General features: G+C 41.7%; 1 protein-coding gene across 2 annotated transcripts in view; it reads right to left on the reverse strand.

Annotated features, from left to right (window-relative positions):
- Positions 1-15,113, reverse strand: part of KCNG3 (potassium voltage-gated channel modifier subfamily G member 3) — a 67,059-nt gene that overhangs the window by 15,146 nt on the left and 36,800 nt on the right. The window lies entirely within an intron of this gene.

Raw genomic sequence — 15,113 nt, forward strand, 5'->3', positions numbered from 1 at the left:
TAGCTCTTAGATTTCTTCAGATAGTACTACACTAACATACTAATTTAGTTACTTTTCCAGAAAACATAAAAGAACAGACAGCATCACCAACATCATCAGACCCACCAGGATGCAACAGAACAACAAATAGTTCAACAAATGAAAACTGAACTTGATGAAGTTCTTATTAATATACAGCATGTAACACCATTAAAAAATTTGTTTGCTTATCACTAATACTGTAGAAAAATCTATCTCTTACATGGTGGCCTGAAATTAACTTATACTCAGCTTGCCACAATATGAAATGTTATTCCATGAGGATAGTGGTTCTCTAGTGCGATGTAAGTTATTAGGTGAATCAGAAGGACATGGTTCCTACAGACAGAGGACATACCCAAGTTTTTGATGATTTATTTCTTGGTAAATAAGAGTGAACTCAAGATCATTTCCTAAAATGTTACTGTTATTTCTTTTTCTCTACAGGCTTATGTGGGAGACACTGAATCTGAGCCTGCTTCTAAAAGCTTTGCAGGAATGCCAGTGCCTTCACCAGGAGAGCACCAGATCATGACCATCCTTATCATGAGTGTCACAGTGGAAAAAAGGCTGAAGATTCCTACAATGGAGCAAAATAATCACTAGAATTTTCCCAACGACCCAACAAGTTTGCTTGTTTGTTTTCCATAGCTGTTTTCATGCATCATGTATTTTTTTAAGTATAAGGTCACATTTTACCTGCTGCTGCTGCTGCTAAGTCGCTTCAGTAGTGTCCGACTCTGTGCGACCCCATAGACGGCAGCCCACCAGGCTCCCCCGTCCCTGGGATTCTCCAGGCAAGAACACTGGAGTGGGTTGCCATTTCCTTCTCCAATGCATGAAAGTGAAAAGTGGAAGTGAAGTCTCGAAGTCGTGTACGACTCTTCACGACCCCATGGACTGCAGCTTACCAGGCTCCTCCTTCCATGGGATTTTCCAGGCAAGAGTACTGGAGTGGGGTGCCATTGCCTTCTCTGCACATTTTACCTAGATCAGTATTTACCAACCTTTTCACATTACTGCACACACAGAAAAGCATGTAATTAATAGAGCATACTGGCATCAGGGGTAGCATTTCTGAAGTGGAAGCCAACCAGTCTTGCCTCAGAATACTGGTTAGGAAGCCCTGATAAAGAGTGAGAGGTAAGGCTAAAGTGATTATTAATTAAATTACATTTTAAAATTCAAAGTTATAATTGAGACTTCCCTGGTGGTGCAGTTGGTTAAGAATTTGTCTTCCAATGCAGCGGACGCAGGTTTGATTCCTGCTTGGGGAAGTAAGATCTCACATGCCTCAGAGCAACTGAGCCCGCATCACAACTAGAGAGTCCACACGCCGTGACGAAAGATCCTGGGTGCTGTAACTAAGATTCAACGCAGCCCAATAAGTAAACAAATACTTATTTATTTTAAGACATAGTAATCATTATACCATCATTCATTTTTTCCCACTTAATTCAGTCTTGCTACTGACCTAGACCCAAACCTGAGAGGTACAATGGAGAGAGAAGAAAATAAAGCAGGTGGGATGGTAAGGTTTGTGGGGTGACAATTTGAAAAGAATTACCCACGGTGCATTGCACAGAACACAAACTGCACTGGATGTTACTCATTGAGATTAATAAATAAAATGAACCATGTTCCCCTACTACAGATGCTGGGAAAGGCTGAGGGCAGGAGGAGAAGGGGGCGATAGAGGATGAGACGGTTGGATGGCATCACTGACTCAATGGATGTGAGTTTGAGCAAACTCTGGGAGATGGTGAAGGACAAGGAAGCCCCGCTGTAATCCATGGGGTCACAAACCGTCAGATACAACTTAGCCACTGAACAACAACAATCTTCTTACAGTGGTTCCCAGAGCCACAGAGATTAATTTTATTTATTTCTTGAATAGGTGATACATTCACATGGTTTAAATTTCAAAGGTTAAAAAAAGTATAGAGTGCCCTATTCCCCAGCACTCAGTTCCCCAGTGTTCATCTCAGTCCCGATTCCTCAGGGCCCTGGTTAGAAGGGCAAGAGCCATTGACCACCAAGAAAGCGGAAACCTAAGTGTATTAATTTCTTGAGGCTACTGTAAAAACTTGGTGGCTTGAGACTAGAGAAATCTACTTTTTCACAAATCCAGAGGTCGGAAGTGCCAAATCATTATCATCAAGCCAAAATCAAGGGTGAGGAGGACCCCCTCCCTCCGGAGGCTCCAGGGTAGAATCCATTCCTTACCTCCTCCAGCTCCTGGTTGGCATCCCTTGGCCTGGAGCCACATCACTCCTATCTCTGCCTCTGTGGCCACTGTGTTAAGTCTCCCTCTGCTTCCACCGTGTAAAGGATACGTGTGTAAGGATACACCACGTAAAGATACATCTGATAGCATTTAGAGCCTCTGGGACAACCCAAGACACACTCCCATCTCAAAGTTCTTAATGTAATCATATCTGCATGATTCCTTTTGATATATAAGGCAATATCCACCAGGGGCTACCCAGGTGGCGCTAGTGGTAAAGAACCTGCCTGCTAATGCAGGTAGACATAACAGACACAGGTTCAATCCCTGGGTTGGGAAGATCCCCTGGAGGAGGGCACGGCAACCCACTCCACTATTCTTGCCTGGAGAATCACATGGACAGAGGAGCCTCACGGGCTACAGTCCATAGGGTCGCAAAGTCAGACACGACTGAAGTGACTTAGCATGCACAGTGTAAACTGGCTGCCAGCAATTAGGACCTGCCTTTTTTTGTGGAGAAGGGATTATTTTTCAGCCTACACACAAACCAACCAGAAAGATGAAGTCCGCAGTGAAAGTAATCCAGCCTACTGCCTGGTGAGGGAGGTCAGCCGATGAAATCACAGCTGTCCCTGTTTCTCTATTACCTGCGGCTTGGCACATAGACCCCATTAATTGGTGGCTGGCAGCAGCTTCTCTGTCCCCATTAGACTATCAATAAAAGCTACTGCCATAATGGCTTCTATGAGCCCCGAGGCTTAGAAAACTGGGATGGTAATGAAACGCGGTAGATCTAGAAAACAAGAGGCTGAGTTTTTTCAATATGCAGTTTTTATAAACATAATAGCATGCATCCCTTCTCTCTGACAATGCTCATCAAATACTCCGTGCATTCCCCCATACCTCTAGCCCTTTGAAGTTAGGCAGGGTCATGTGACCAGTTCTGATCAATGAGCTGTGAGCAAAATGACTCCAGTTCAGGGCAGCGGCAATGAAGAGTAGGTGGGAATTTTCTTCCCTGCCATGGCAACCTGAAAACCATGTGTCCTAAGAGGCTCCAAGATGGTATGGTCTCTATGAGCCCAAGTCCCTGCGTATATGTGCAGAGAAAGACAGACATTCCCCATCCTGACTCTGATTGGATATGGTAATGTGAGCAAGCAATAAATCTTTGTTGTGTTAAGCCACCAAGATTTCTAAGTTGGCTGTTTGTTGTTGATGTTGTTTAGTTGCTAAGTCATGTTTGACTCTTTTGGAACTCCAGGGACTGTAGCCCACCAGGATTCTCTCTGTCCATGTGATTTCCCAGGCAAGAATACTGGAGTGGGTTGCATTTCTTCCTCCAGGGGATCTTCCCGACCCAGGGTTTGAACTTTCGTCTCCTGCATTAGCAGATGGAGTCTTTACCACTGAGCCACCACGGAAGCCTATCCAAGCTAATAAACTGGTAAATTCAGTAAGTAATAATATATGCACTCAAAAGGGATTGCAAAAGCACAAAGCAACCATAATAATAGTTTTCTTAGATCAGCTGCGGGTCTTTCCCGTTCCCCAGCTAAAGTACGATGTCTCCTCTCCAGCCAGACATGAACAAGAGCTCTGGACCTGATGCAGAGAGCCCTGCTGCTGTTCTCACTCTGATCTTCTAAGGGCTCTCCCAGCAATAAAATCCTAAGATTCGATTAAATTAAGAAGAGTAAAAATACTAATTGTGCCAAAAACACCAGAACATTTTCAGCTAATTACTTCCACTAGCAGCCAAATTGTTCAGATTTAAAAGGAGGAAATCCAAATGATGCAAAATCATCTTTCAGTAAGGAAATTTCAAAGAGATAAAGTCATCTGTAATGAGGCCCACTGGGCTCCTCCTGCCCCACCCCCCAAGTCAGACACAGTTTATACAGAATTCCACGCAAAAGGGATGAATCAGTGAGAAACCCCAGGCATCCCTCTTTCACCAAGGATTATGCCAAAGCATTCTCCAACAACAAACACTAGGGAGCCTGCCAAACCTCCCTATGTTTCCAAATGGCACTGTCACCAAAGCCACCTCCAGCAACTGATGGAAAACTTGAGTGCTGTGTTACCGAGCATTACAGCCAGCGACTGGGTACTCTGTGGGCTACTTATACAAAAAACAAGTTGGAAAAAAAGAACAGAAGATACTGAAGGATACCAGACGCTGCAAAGCCCATTCTGATTTCTTTTGAGGCCCAACGATATAGAAGCTAATGAATTTACAGCCTAAAATACGGTTCCCACTTATTCAGGCTTCTCAACTGGGCAGACATCATCTCATTTAACCTTTTTCAAGACCTCTAGGGCGTGTGTATTTCCCCTAATACCTCCATTTTACAGACGACAAAACTGAGGCTGAAAGTTAAACATCTCTTCAAGATCACATAATGAAGAAATTGCTGTGGCACAGGTAATGAAACCCAGATCTACTGGGCTTTGAAGCACTAAGGAACATCTGAACATGCTTATAATTTTATGGCAATGTTCACTGTTAATATTAAATGATATATGTCAATCTCTTTATCTCCATGGTTGATGTATTAAAGCAGATTTTTCACACTGCTGGTTCTTAACCCATAATGGATCAAAATTGACAGAGGTCTTTTTTTTTTGGAAATTAAACAAAATATTAGAGTGCATCAAAGTATAAAACTTTTGCTTCAGTTATATATAATTGTATACTAAATTACGATGAAAAATGTATTCCTTTCTGTAGGCACTGGAGGACCTCAAAACTTGCTGGCAATCACCAGTCATTCTAATTCCCCTAACTGATTCCTCATAATAGAAGGCGCTTATGGCAATGACTCAGAGGTTTACAAACAGGCTCCACAGGAGAACAAATGCTTTTAGTGCTAACGAGTTCTACCCGGCGCCCTCTTGCCTGCAAGAGACCAGGACAGGACACAAGAGACCATTAACTATGTCGTGTGAGGTGAACCTCCGCCTCCCTCTGGGTGCTATCTTCTCATCTTTTTCCCCTCATTATTCTATTTTGAAAAATTTCAAACATGGAACAAATTCATTAATATTTTAAATATACTTGCTTTTCACCTATTCACCCCTTTATCCAGGTATTAATCTATCTTTTGGGAGGGATGCATTTTAAAGTAAATCCAGGACTTCCTTGCTGGCACAGTGGATAAGAATCTGCCTGGCATTGCAGGAGGCATGGGCTCAATCCCTGGTCCAGGAAGATCCCACATGCTGAGGGGCGGCTAAGCCCCTGCACCACAACTATTGAGCCTGTGTCCTAGAGGCCGGGAGCCGCAACTACTGAAGCCTGTCTGCCCTAGAGCCTGGGCCCTGCAACAAGAGAAGCCATCACAATTAGAAGCACTGCAACTAGAGAAAAGCCGCATAGCAAGGAAGACCCAGAACAGCCAAAAATAATAAATAAATAAAATTATTTTTAAAAAGCAATGAAGATCCAGATGAGCCAAAAATAATTAATTTAAAAATAAAGTAAATCCAGACATCAATGCATTTCCATCTAAAAGCTTCAGAGTGCATATTATTAGCCAGAGTTCAATATCTGTTTCATTTTTTTCTTTTGATTTGAACTTTACATGCAATGGAGCACACAAACCTTGAGTGCATATTAACTGAGGTTTGACAAATGCATGACTTCTATAACCAAAACTCCTATTAAGATATAGAGCATTCACATCACCTGAGAGTTCCCTGCCTTATTCATCTTTGTATCTCCTGCCCTTACTTCCCACGTTCATCAGACACATAACAAGTGTTAAACAGCTTTTTGCCCAGTACAATATAAGTGGCCTTGACAGAACTTGAAGGACAAGAATGGCTTCTTCTGGAAGCTTTATAAGATAACTGAAGTCTGCCATCAAAAATGGTGCTGAATTCAGTTGGACCCTTGTCTTACACCAAGTATAAAAGTTAACTCAACATGAATTAAAGCTAAATGTAAGATCTAAGATAATTTTTCTTTAATTCGTATTAGAAAACATAGAGGGAACGCTTCATAACATTTGACTTGGCCATGATTTCTTGGACATGACACAGAAAGAACAAACAACAAAAATAAAGAGAGACAAATGAGACTTGCCTCAAACTTAAAAGCTTCTGTGCATCAACAAACACAACTGAGTGAAAAGGCAAGCTACAGAAGAGAAAATATTTGCAAATCATGTATCTGATGAGAGATTAACATCCAGAATATATATCAAACCCCTACAACTCAACAACAAAAAAATCAAACAATCCGACTTAAAAATGAGCAAAGGATCTGCATAGACATTTCTCAAAGATGATACACACATGGCCAACAAGCATTTGAAAAGATGCTCTATGTCACTAATCATCTGAGAAATGAAATCATCAAAGTCATCAAGTCATCAAGATCATCAGAAGATACCATCTCACATCCTTTAGGATGCCTACTATTAGAAACAGAAAACAAGTATTGATGAGTATGTGGTGAAATTGAAATCTCTGTGTACTATTGTTAGGACTCCAAAATAGTGCAGCAGTTACGGAAAACAGTACCAAAGTTCCTCAAAAAATTAAAAATAGAACTTCCATATGATCCAGCAATCCCATTTCTGGGTATATACCCAAAAGAACTGAAAGCAGGATGTGGAAGACCTGTGTTCCCAGAAGCACAATTCACAATAGTCAACAGGTGGAAGCAACCCAAACGTCCACTGACGAAGGAATCAATAAACAGAATGTGTCATAGTCTTACAATGGAATATTATTCAGCTTTACAAAGGAAGAAAATCCTGTCACATGCTAAAAAATGGATGAGGGTTCAGGATATTATACTAAGTGAAAGAAAGTCATCACACACTCACAAACACTGTATGATTCTACCTACATGGGCTCCCTGATAGCTCAGCTGGTAAAGAATCCACCTGCAATGCAGGAGACCCTGTTCAATTCCTGGGATGGGAGGATCTGCTGGAGAAGGGATAGGCTACCCACTCTAGTGTTCTTGGGCTTCACTGTGGCTCAGCTCCTAAAGAATCCACCTGCAATGAGGGAGACCTGGGTTCAATCCTTGGGTTGGGAAGATATCCTGGAGAAGGGAAAGGCTACCCACTCCAGTATTCTGGCCTTGAGAATTTCAAGGACTGTATAGTCCATGGGGTTGCAAAGGGTCGGATGTGACTGAGGGACTTTCACTTTCACCTATATGAGGTATATAAAGTAGTCAAATTTAAAAGTAGAGTGGTGGTTACCAGGGGCTGAGGGAAAAGGAAAAAGAGAAATTGTTGTTTAATGGGTATTCCTCCTAACACCTCCATATTACCAATGACAAAACTGAGGCTGAAAAGTTAAACAGCTTTTCCAAGATCACACAATTAAGAAATGGCAGTGGCAGGACGGAGAAGGCGATGGCACCCACTCCGGTACTCTTGCCTGGAAAATCCCATGGACGGAGGAGCCTGGTAGGCCGCAGTCCATGGGGTTACGAAGAGTCGGACACGACTGAGCAACTTCACTTTCACTTTTCACTTTCATGCATTGGAGAAGGAAATGGCAACCCACTCCAGTGTTCTTGCCTGGAGAATCCCAGGGACGGGGGAGCCTGATGGGCTGCCGTCTACGGGGTCGCACAGAGTCGAACACGACTGAAGTGATTTAGCAGCAGCAGCAGTGGCACAGGAAATAAAACATGGATCTACTAGGCTTTGAAGCACTAAGAAACATTTGAAGGTGCTAATGACTTTTATAACAATGTTCATTATTAATGTTAAACGATATATGTCAATCTCTTAGTCTCTATGGTTTATGTATTAGAGCAGCAGTTTTCACTCTTCTGGTTCTTAACACAGTTTCAGATATGCAAGATGGTAAATTTTATATTATGTATTTTTTACCATGATAAAAAAAGAAAAAGGAGAGAAGGCAGTGGGATTTAAACCCATGCTCCCAAAGGAACTGGAGCCTTAATTCAGACTCTTAGACCATGTGCCCATGCTACCCACTGGGTCAAACTAAAACAATGGTGCTGATGCTGCCATTAAAGCAGTGACTTACATTCTGCCTTACTGCAGAAGGATTTAAGGTGATTGTGCCTGTCATTCGCTCCAGCCAGAACCTGATTAAAATTCAATATTACAGAGACAATTAAGAAAGCTAAAATATAAAGGGGCTTCCCTTGTGGCTCAGCTGGTAAAAAATCCACCTGCAATACAGGAGACCTGGGTTCTATCTCTAGGTTGGGAAGATCCCCCTGGAGAAGGGAAAGGCTACCCACTCCAGTATTCTGGCCTTGAGAAATTCCATGGACTGTAAAGACCATGGGGTTGCCAAGAGCTGGACATGAATGAACAACTTTCACTTCACTTCAATATATAAAAAAATCGAAGACTGAATATTTTTAGTGAATACGTGACTTGAAAAAGTTAAATGAATGACACAAATATACGAAAGAACAGAAAACATCTGCAATATTTATTGTATATGTATGTTATATAAATACTATATACATAAGTATACATATGTAAGTATAATAAAATCATATTTAAAAGCAAGTACAATGTCACAGTGATTAAGAATATAGCATAAAAAATGATTTATTATTTCAAACCTCAATAGCTGTTTATTTTCAAATGAAATAGAATTTTAGGATTCAAGTTTATAGTTTTGGTGGGGAAAAATGAAATATAAGTCCCTTAAAGGAAACGTCTGGTCAAAGCTATGGTTTTCCCAGTAGTCATGTATGGATATGAGAGTTGGACTGTGAAGAAGGCTGACTGCCGAAGAATTGATGCCTTTGAACTGTGGTGTTGGAGAAGACTCTTGAGAGTCCCTTGGACTGCAAGGAGATCCAACCTAGTCCATTCTGAAGGAGATCAACCCTGGGATTTCTTTGGAAGGAATGATGCTAAAGCTGAAACTCCCATGCTAAGACTTGACTCATTGGAAAAGACTCTGATGCCGGGAGGGATTGGGGGCAAGAGGAGAAGGGGATGACAGAGGATGAGATGGCTGGATGGCATCACTGACTCGATGGACGTGAGTCTCAGTGAACTCCAGGAGTTGGTGATGGACAGGGAGGCTTGGCGTGCTGCGGTTCATGGGGTCGCAAAGAGTCAGACACGACTGAGCAACTGAACTGAACTGAAAGGCACATACATGTTGACAACCAAATATAAGATAAATGATAATAGACTGAGATCATTTTTTACACGAAATAAAAATATGAACATGAAACTGTCCAACAAAGGAGGATTTTTAAAAATATTTATTTTTGGTTGTACCGGGTCTTTGTTGCAGCATAAGAGATCTTTAGTTGCAGCATGTGGGATCTAGTTCCCTGACCAGAGATAGAACCTGGGCCTCCTGCACTAGAAGCATGGAGTCTTAGCTGCTAGACCACCAAGGATGTCCAAAGACGGTGATGTTGATGTTCAGTTGCTCAGTCGTGTCTCACTCTTTGCGACCCCATGAACTGCAGCACTCCAGGCTTCCCTGTCCTTCACCAACTTCAGAGTTTGTCCAAAGATAGGGGAATCTTGAAGCAAGTAACCCTTCTCCACTAATAACATGCTGTGAAACCATGGATACACTGTTCAATCTCTCTTCCTAAATTTTCCTCAATGATTAAATGATGAGAATGCCAGGAGGACCTATCTCTCAGGTTGTCTTAAGGATTAAAGGAATTAGGGACTTCCCTTGTCCAGTGGTCCAGTGGTTAAGAATCTGCCTTGCAATGCAAGGTATGTGGGTTCCATCCCTGGTCCAGGAATGAAAATCCCACATGTCATGGAGCAACCAAGCCCATGCATCACAACTAGAGAGTCCTTGCACCACAACAGAAGATCCTGGTGTGCCACAACTAAGACACAGCCAAATAAATAGACAGATAAAATTTTTTAAATAATAAACATCAAAAAAAAGGAACTGAATTAATATGAAATAATAGTAAAAGCTTAATAAATTGTGTCTATAATTGTCACTATTACAAACCATCTCTGGACTCATAGTCTTCCCTTCATACTCAAAAGGAGATCACTTCAGTATTTTCCTGAGTGCAAAGAGAAGGCAAGGATGAATGTTTCATCTTTTCATTTTTTCTTCTCCCAAGAATTCTGCTTATATTTTTATACACTGCTGGCTGTAGCATAAAGTGGCAAAAACCTCTTAAAAGAGCAATTGCCAGGATGTGTCAAGCTTTATACTGCACATGAGACCCAGCCACCCACTCAAGGAATTTATCTTACAAACACACTCTCATATTTACAAAAGAATATGTACAATGAGACTCACTGTTTGTAATACCCAAGGATAAAAAAACAAACAAACATCTATCCATTGGAGACTCATTATATAAATGTATTTCCCGAAGTCATCAGGTTGAATCATAGGAAATTGACATTGGGAATTTAACAACTCTACCTTATGCCATGTAGCCACAAAAAGGAATGTGGTGAGGTGCATTACTGTGATTTGATGTGAAGCAGGCTTCATGACATACAGGTGCAGAACAGTGCATATATTATGCTCTAATTGTGTGTGTATGTGTGCATACATGTACTAGAAGGATACTTAAGAAACTGTTGGCTGCTGCCTCCAGAGAGGGAGCCTGGGGCAGGATGGAAACTCATTTTTTATTTTATTACCTTTGGTAATGTTAAATGATTTACCATGTGCCCATATTATTTTTCCAATTAAGAAAAAATTTTAAAGAAAAATGAAAAAGTATGCCCAACTAGAAGAGCAAGAACTATGATGGAGTTACCAGTGACTTGAATCAAGCAGCACACTCCCAAGAGAGGCACAGAAAGAAAAGTTGCACCCTTCCTACCCCAAGCTTTCAGACTGAAACATATGAGGCATTTCCAATCACATTTCCAACAGGTCTGTACTGTCTGATGATACCTGGTATAACAAAAATTTCCAACGAATTGCACATCACCATCCACTACATTCTCTACAGTCTTTTTCATGTCCTTATAAGAGTTTTTGCCACAAGTCCAATGGGAGAAAAAGATCAATTAAAAAAAAAAAAACCACCTGATTTTTTTCTTATGTACTTTAATTACCTTACAAAAAAAAATCCACTCATACATGTTTATCCTTCTACTCTAGATCAGTAATGAGAATACATTAAATACTTAAAGTACAAAGCATTTTTCTGTAAATTTACACATACTAATTCACTTAATTCTCACAACTGAATGCAATAGGTTTTATTTTTCCCCACCTATAAATGAGGAAACTGAAGCAAAGATAAGTTACTTGCTCATGCCACACAGCTAATAAATGGCAGATTAATAATATATACTCATTGGTTATGTAATACATTGAATCCTGGCTGGGATTTATGCATTTCCTTATGGTTGTAATTAATGTACGCTTGTTATTTTATGTTCCTCACTTTGTATTACTTTGCTTACTAATGCCTGTGTTTGGATGGCATCTTTAGGACATGTGGTAGGATAAAAACAAGGATAAACAGAAAGGTCAGTCTTCTACCACTGGGGATTGGCTACAGAGGACTGGACTCCCCTTTGGAGTTTTTAAGGGGTCGCTACTATTCTACTGGGCTTCCCTGATGGCTCAGATGGTAAAGAATCTGCCTGCAAAGCAGGAGATGCAGGTTCGATCCCTGGGTTGGGAAAATCCCCTGGAGGAGGGCATGGCAACCCACTCCAGTATCTTGCCTGGAGAATGCAACAGACAGAGGAGCTTGGCAGAATCAGTCCATAGGGTCACAAAGAGCTGGACACAACTGAAGCGACTTAGCATACACACACACATGAGCATACATCCCAGAACCCTTTATTGTCCTCCCTGTCTGATGGGTCAGCAAGCTTCCACAAAGGGAGGCAAGGAATGTCCAAGGCTTCATCTGAGTCTCCTACGATGGGGGATGCAATGTCCTGGAGTAAGGATGGAGTGACAATCTGTTACTTGGATGTGGTTCTAAGCCGGTGGAGCACGTTAATTCATTCATCACACAGTGAAGTTTGTGAATTCCTACTGTATGCCAGAAGCCAAAGAGCCCCCGAGAGGTCTAGAAAGGTGACTTATACATATAACTTAATTATAGTTATGCACGGTGTCATCACTGGAGGAAGCTGGGTGAAGGGTACACTGGAACTCTCAGTATTACTTTTGCAACTTCTTGTGAGTATAAAAGGATTTCAAAATAAAAAGTTTCTTTAAAAACAACAAAACAGGGGCTTCCCTACAGTGGCTAAGACTCTAAGCTCCCAATGCAGGGGGCCCAAGTTCGATCCCTGCTCATGGAACTAGGTCTCACATGCTGCAACTAAGAGTTTGCATGCCAAAACTAAAATATCCCACATGCTACAGAGAAGATCAAACATCCCGAGTGCCTCAACTAAGACCCAGCACAGCCAAATAAATAATTTTAAACAACAACAACAAAAAGAAGGCCGAATTTAACCTAAAAAACATCTTAGTGAAAGGTAAGATATACCTTCCCCAACAACAACCTTGCCTGTAGAAACTCAAATGTAAAATGAAGAGAGTGATAAATGCTGTAATCAACATGCATTAAGTTCAGAAGAAAGTTAAGTTTTCCTTCATCTGGGGGATTATGGAAAACTTCTTCAAGAAAGTGGCGATTTAATCTGTCATGGAAAGACCAGCACAAGCAAAGGCAGGAAGGTGCTGATAAACCAGGAGCAATGAAAGCAATTACATTAAAAAAAAAAAAAAAGTCCAAGGCAGGTAATAAAGACAGAAAGGTAAATTAAACCCTGAAGTTTATTTGATGTTAATAATCATGGGTACCATTTACTGAAATGACTCCTATGAGGCTGGTAATTTCAATATACCATGTCATAAGCATATATGGAAAGGAGCCAGGTTATCAAATTGTTAACAGTGGTTAGTCCAAGAGAAAGAGGAAGACTGGCAGGTAAATTACTATAAAGTAGGAATCCATTTTTTTGCCATAAACATCTATGAATAGCTGAATTTTTCACAATTAGAACATATTGAAGTATTAATTATGTGATTCTTTAAATAACTTTCTTAAACTTTTATTCTTTTATTTATTTATTTATTTTCATTTTTGGCTGTGCTGGGTCTTCGTTGCTGCATGGGCTCTTTCTCTAGTTGCAGCAGTCGGGGGCCTATTCTCTAGTTGCGGTGCACAGCCTTTTCACTGCAGCGGCTTCTCTTGTAGAGCACGGGCTCTAGGCACATGGGCTTCAGTAGTTGTGGCGCGTGGGCTTCGTTGCTCCACAGCACATGGGATCTTCCCAGACCAGGGATCAAAACTGTGTCTCCTGCATTGGCAGGTAATTCTTTACCAGTGAGCCACCAGGAAAGCCTTTTAAATAACTTTTAAGGATACATTATTACCTTCAGGGCCCACAAGTTGGTCATGACTATTGCATTATTCCTATTGTACAGATATGAAAACAAGTTCCAAGCTAAGTCAGTGCCCTGGCTGAGGGGATGGGACTACAGCAGGGACATATCTGCTGGGGAGGAGACTGAAAACAGGAGATCTGGCTATGGAATTACTAAAATATGCAAAAACAAAAAAAAGGCCAGAAACCAAGCAGTGATGGTAGAATAAGGAGAGGAGGGGCCAGGTCAGAAAAGTCACAGGCGCAGAAAAGCCTCAGAGAGCAGAGAACAGGGGCCTCACTGGGTTGCCGAGTGAGATGTGCAGTGGAAAGAGGGGTGATTGCAGGATTAAGGGCTGGAAGTCTTATGGCAAAGCTGATAGATTTTCAAAGTTACAGCTTTAAAGGCAAAGGGAACCAGTTAAAGATCTGGCAATAGGTGGGTTCATTCATTGAATAAGCATTTCTTAAGAGGTTACTATGTGCTGGGCACATTGCCAGGCTCAGGAGCTGGGAAGAGGCCAAGTGCACTGTGGGAATACATGTCGGGCAGGAGTTTATGAAACGACTGGAAGCTGTAGACAGTGAGGAGACTAGACACAGGCAAGAGAAAGGGAAGGCCCAAACTGGCAGATGATGGGAATACAATGAAATTAAATAAAATGATGGGGGAAAGGTGACAGAAGTCTTCAACAAGACCCTGCCACTGACTGGCTATGAGCACTGCAGGTGCAAGGATGTCAGCAGACGCCGAGGACTCAGCAGACCTTCATCACCACCCTGGAGACATGCGGGTCAGACGGAACCTGGCCCACCCCTATACTAAAAGGCAAGTGAAGAAAAACCACCCAACAAAATCCTATTACAAGAGATGGCCACTCTGAACAAGTCTCTCGATTTCCCTAACAGATGAAATGACAGATCATCTTCCAGAACCAAATTATGAAAAGCATTTCATCAATACCATGCATTGCTGTAGGGCTTCCGTTGTGGCTCAGTCAGTTAAAAAAAAAAAAAAAAATCCACCTTTAATGCAGGAGACCGCCTGCAACGCAGGAAACACGGATTCGAAATCTGGGTCGGGAAGATCCCCTACAGAAGGGAAAGGCTACCCACTCCAGTATTCTTGCCTAGAGAACTCCATGGACAGAGGAGCCTGGTGCGCTATAGTCCATGGGGTCGCAAGGAGTCGGACATGACTTAGCAACTTAACCACCCCCACCACATGCATTACTATTTGTGTTCATTACCCTCTAATCGAGGACCTGGCTCTGGGCTGACTCGGAAGAAACCATCCACGTTTCTGTCTGTATCTCACCAGATGCTCTCAAAGTCAGGGACACCAGGACAGCTTTTCTTCACCAGATGCTGATGAATGTGTTTTCAGTAAACCACCATGTTCTAGATGAAAATACACATAACAAGTAGGGAGACCCAAAACCTGTGGTTCTGTTCTCATTACTAAAAAATTTCCCAGAGATGAGATGACTCAGACCCACCAGCACCTACCCACCAGCATTCTCCACTCCAGGAGGATCCCCTTC

This window comes from Bos taurus, chromosome 11 (genome assembly GCF_002263795.3).
Source record: "Bos taurus isolate L1 Dominette 01449 registration number 42190680 breed Hereford chromosome 11, ARS-UCD2.0, whole genome shotgun sequence".
In the NCBI taxonomy this organism is placed as follows: Eukaryota; Metazoa; Chordata; class Mammalia; order Artiodactyla; family Bovidae; genus Bos; species Bos taurus.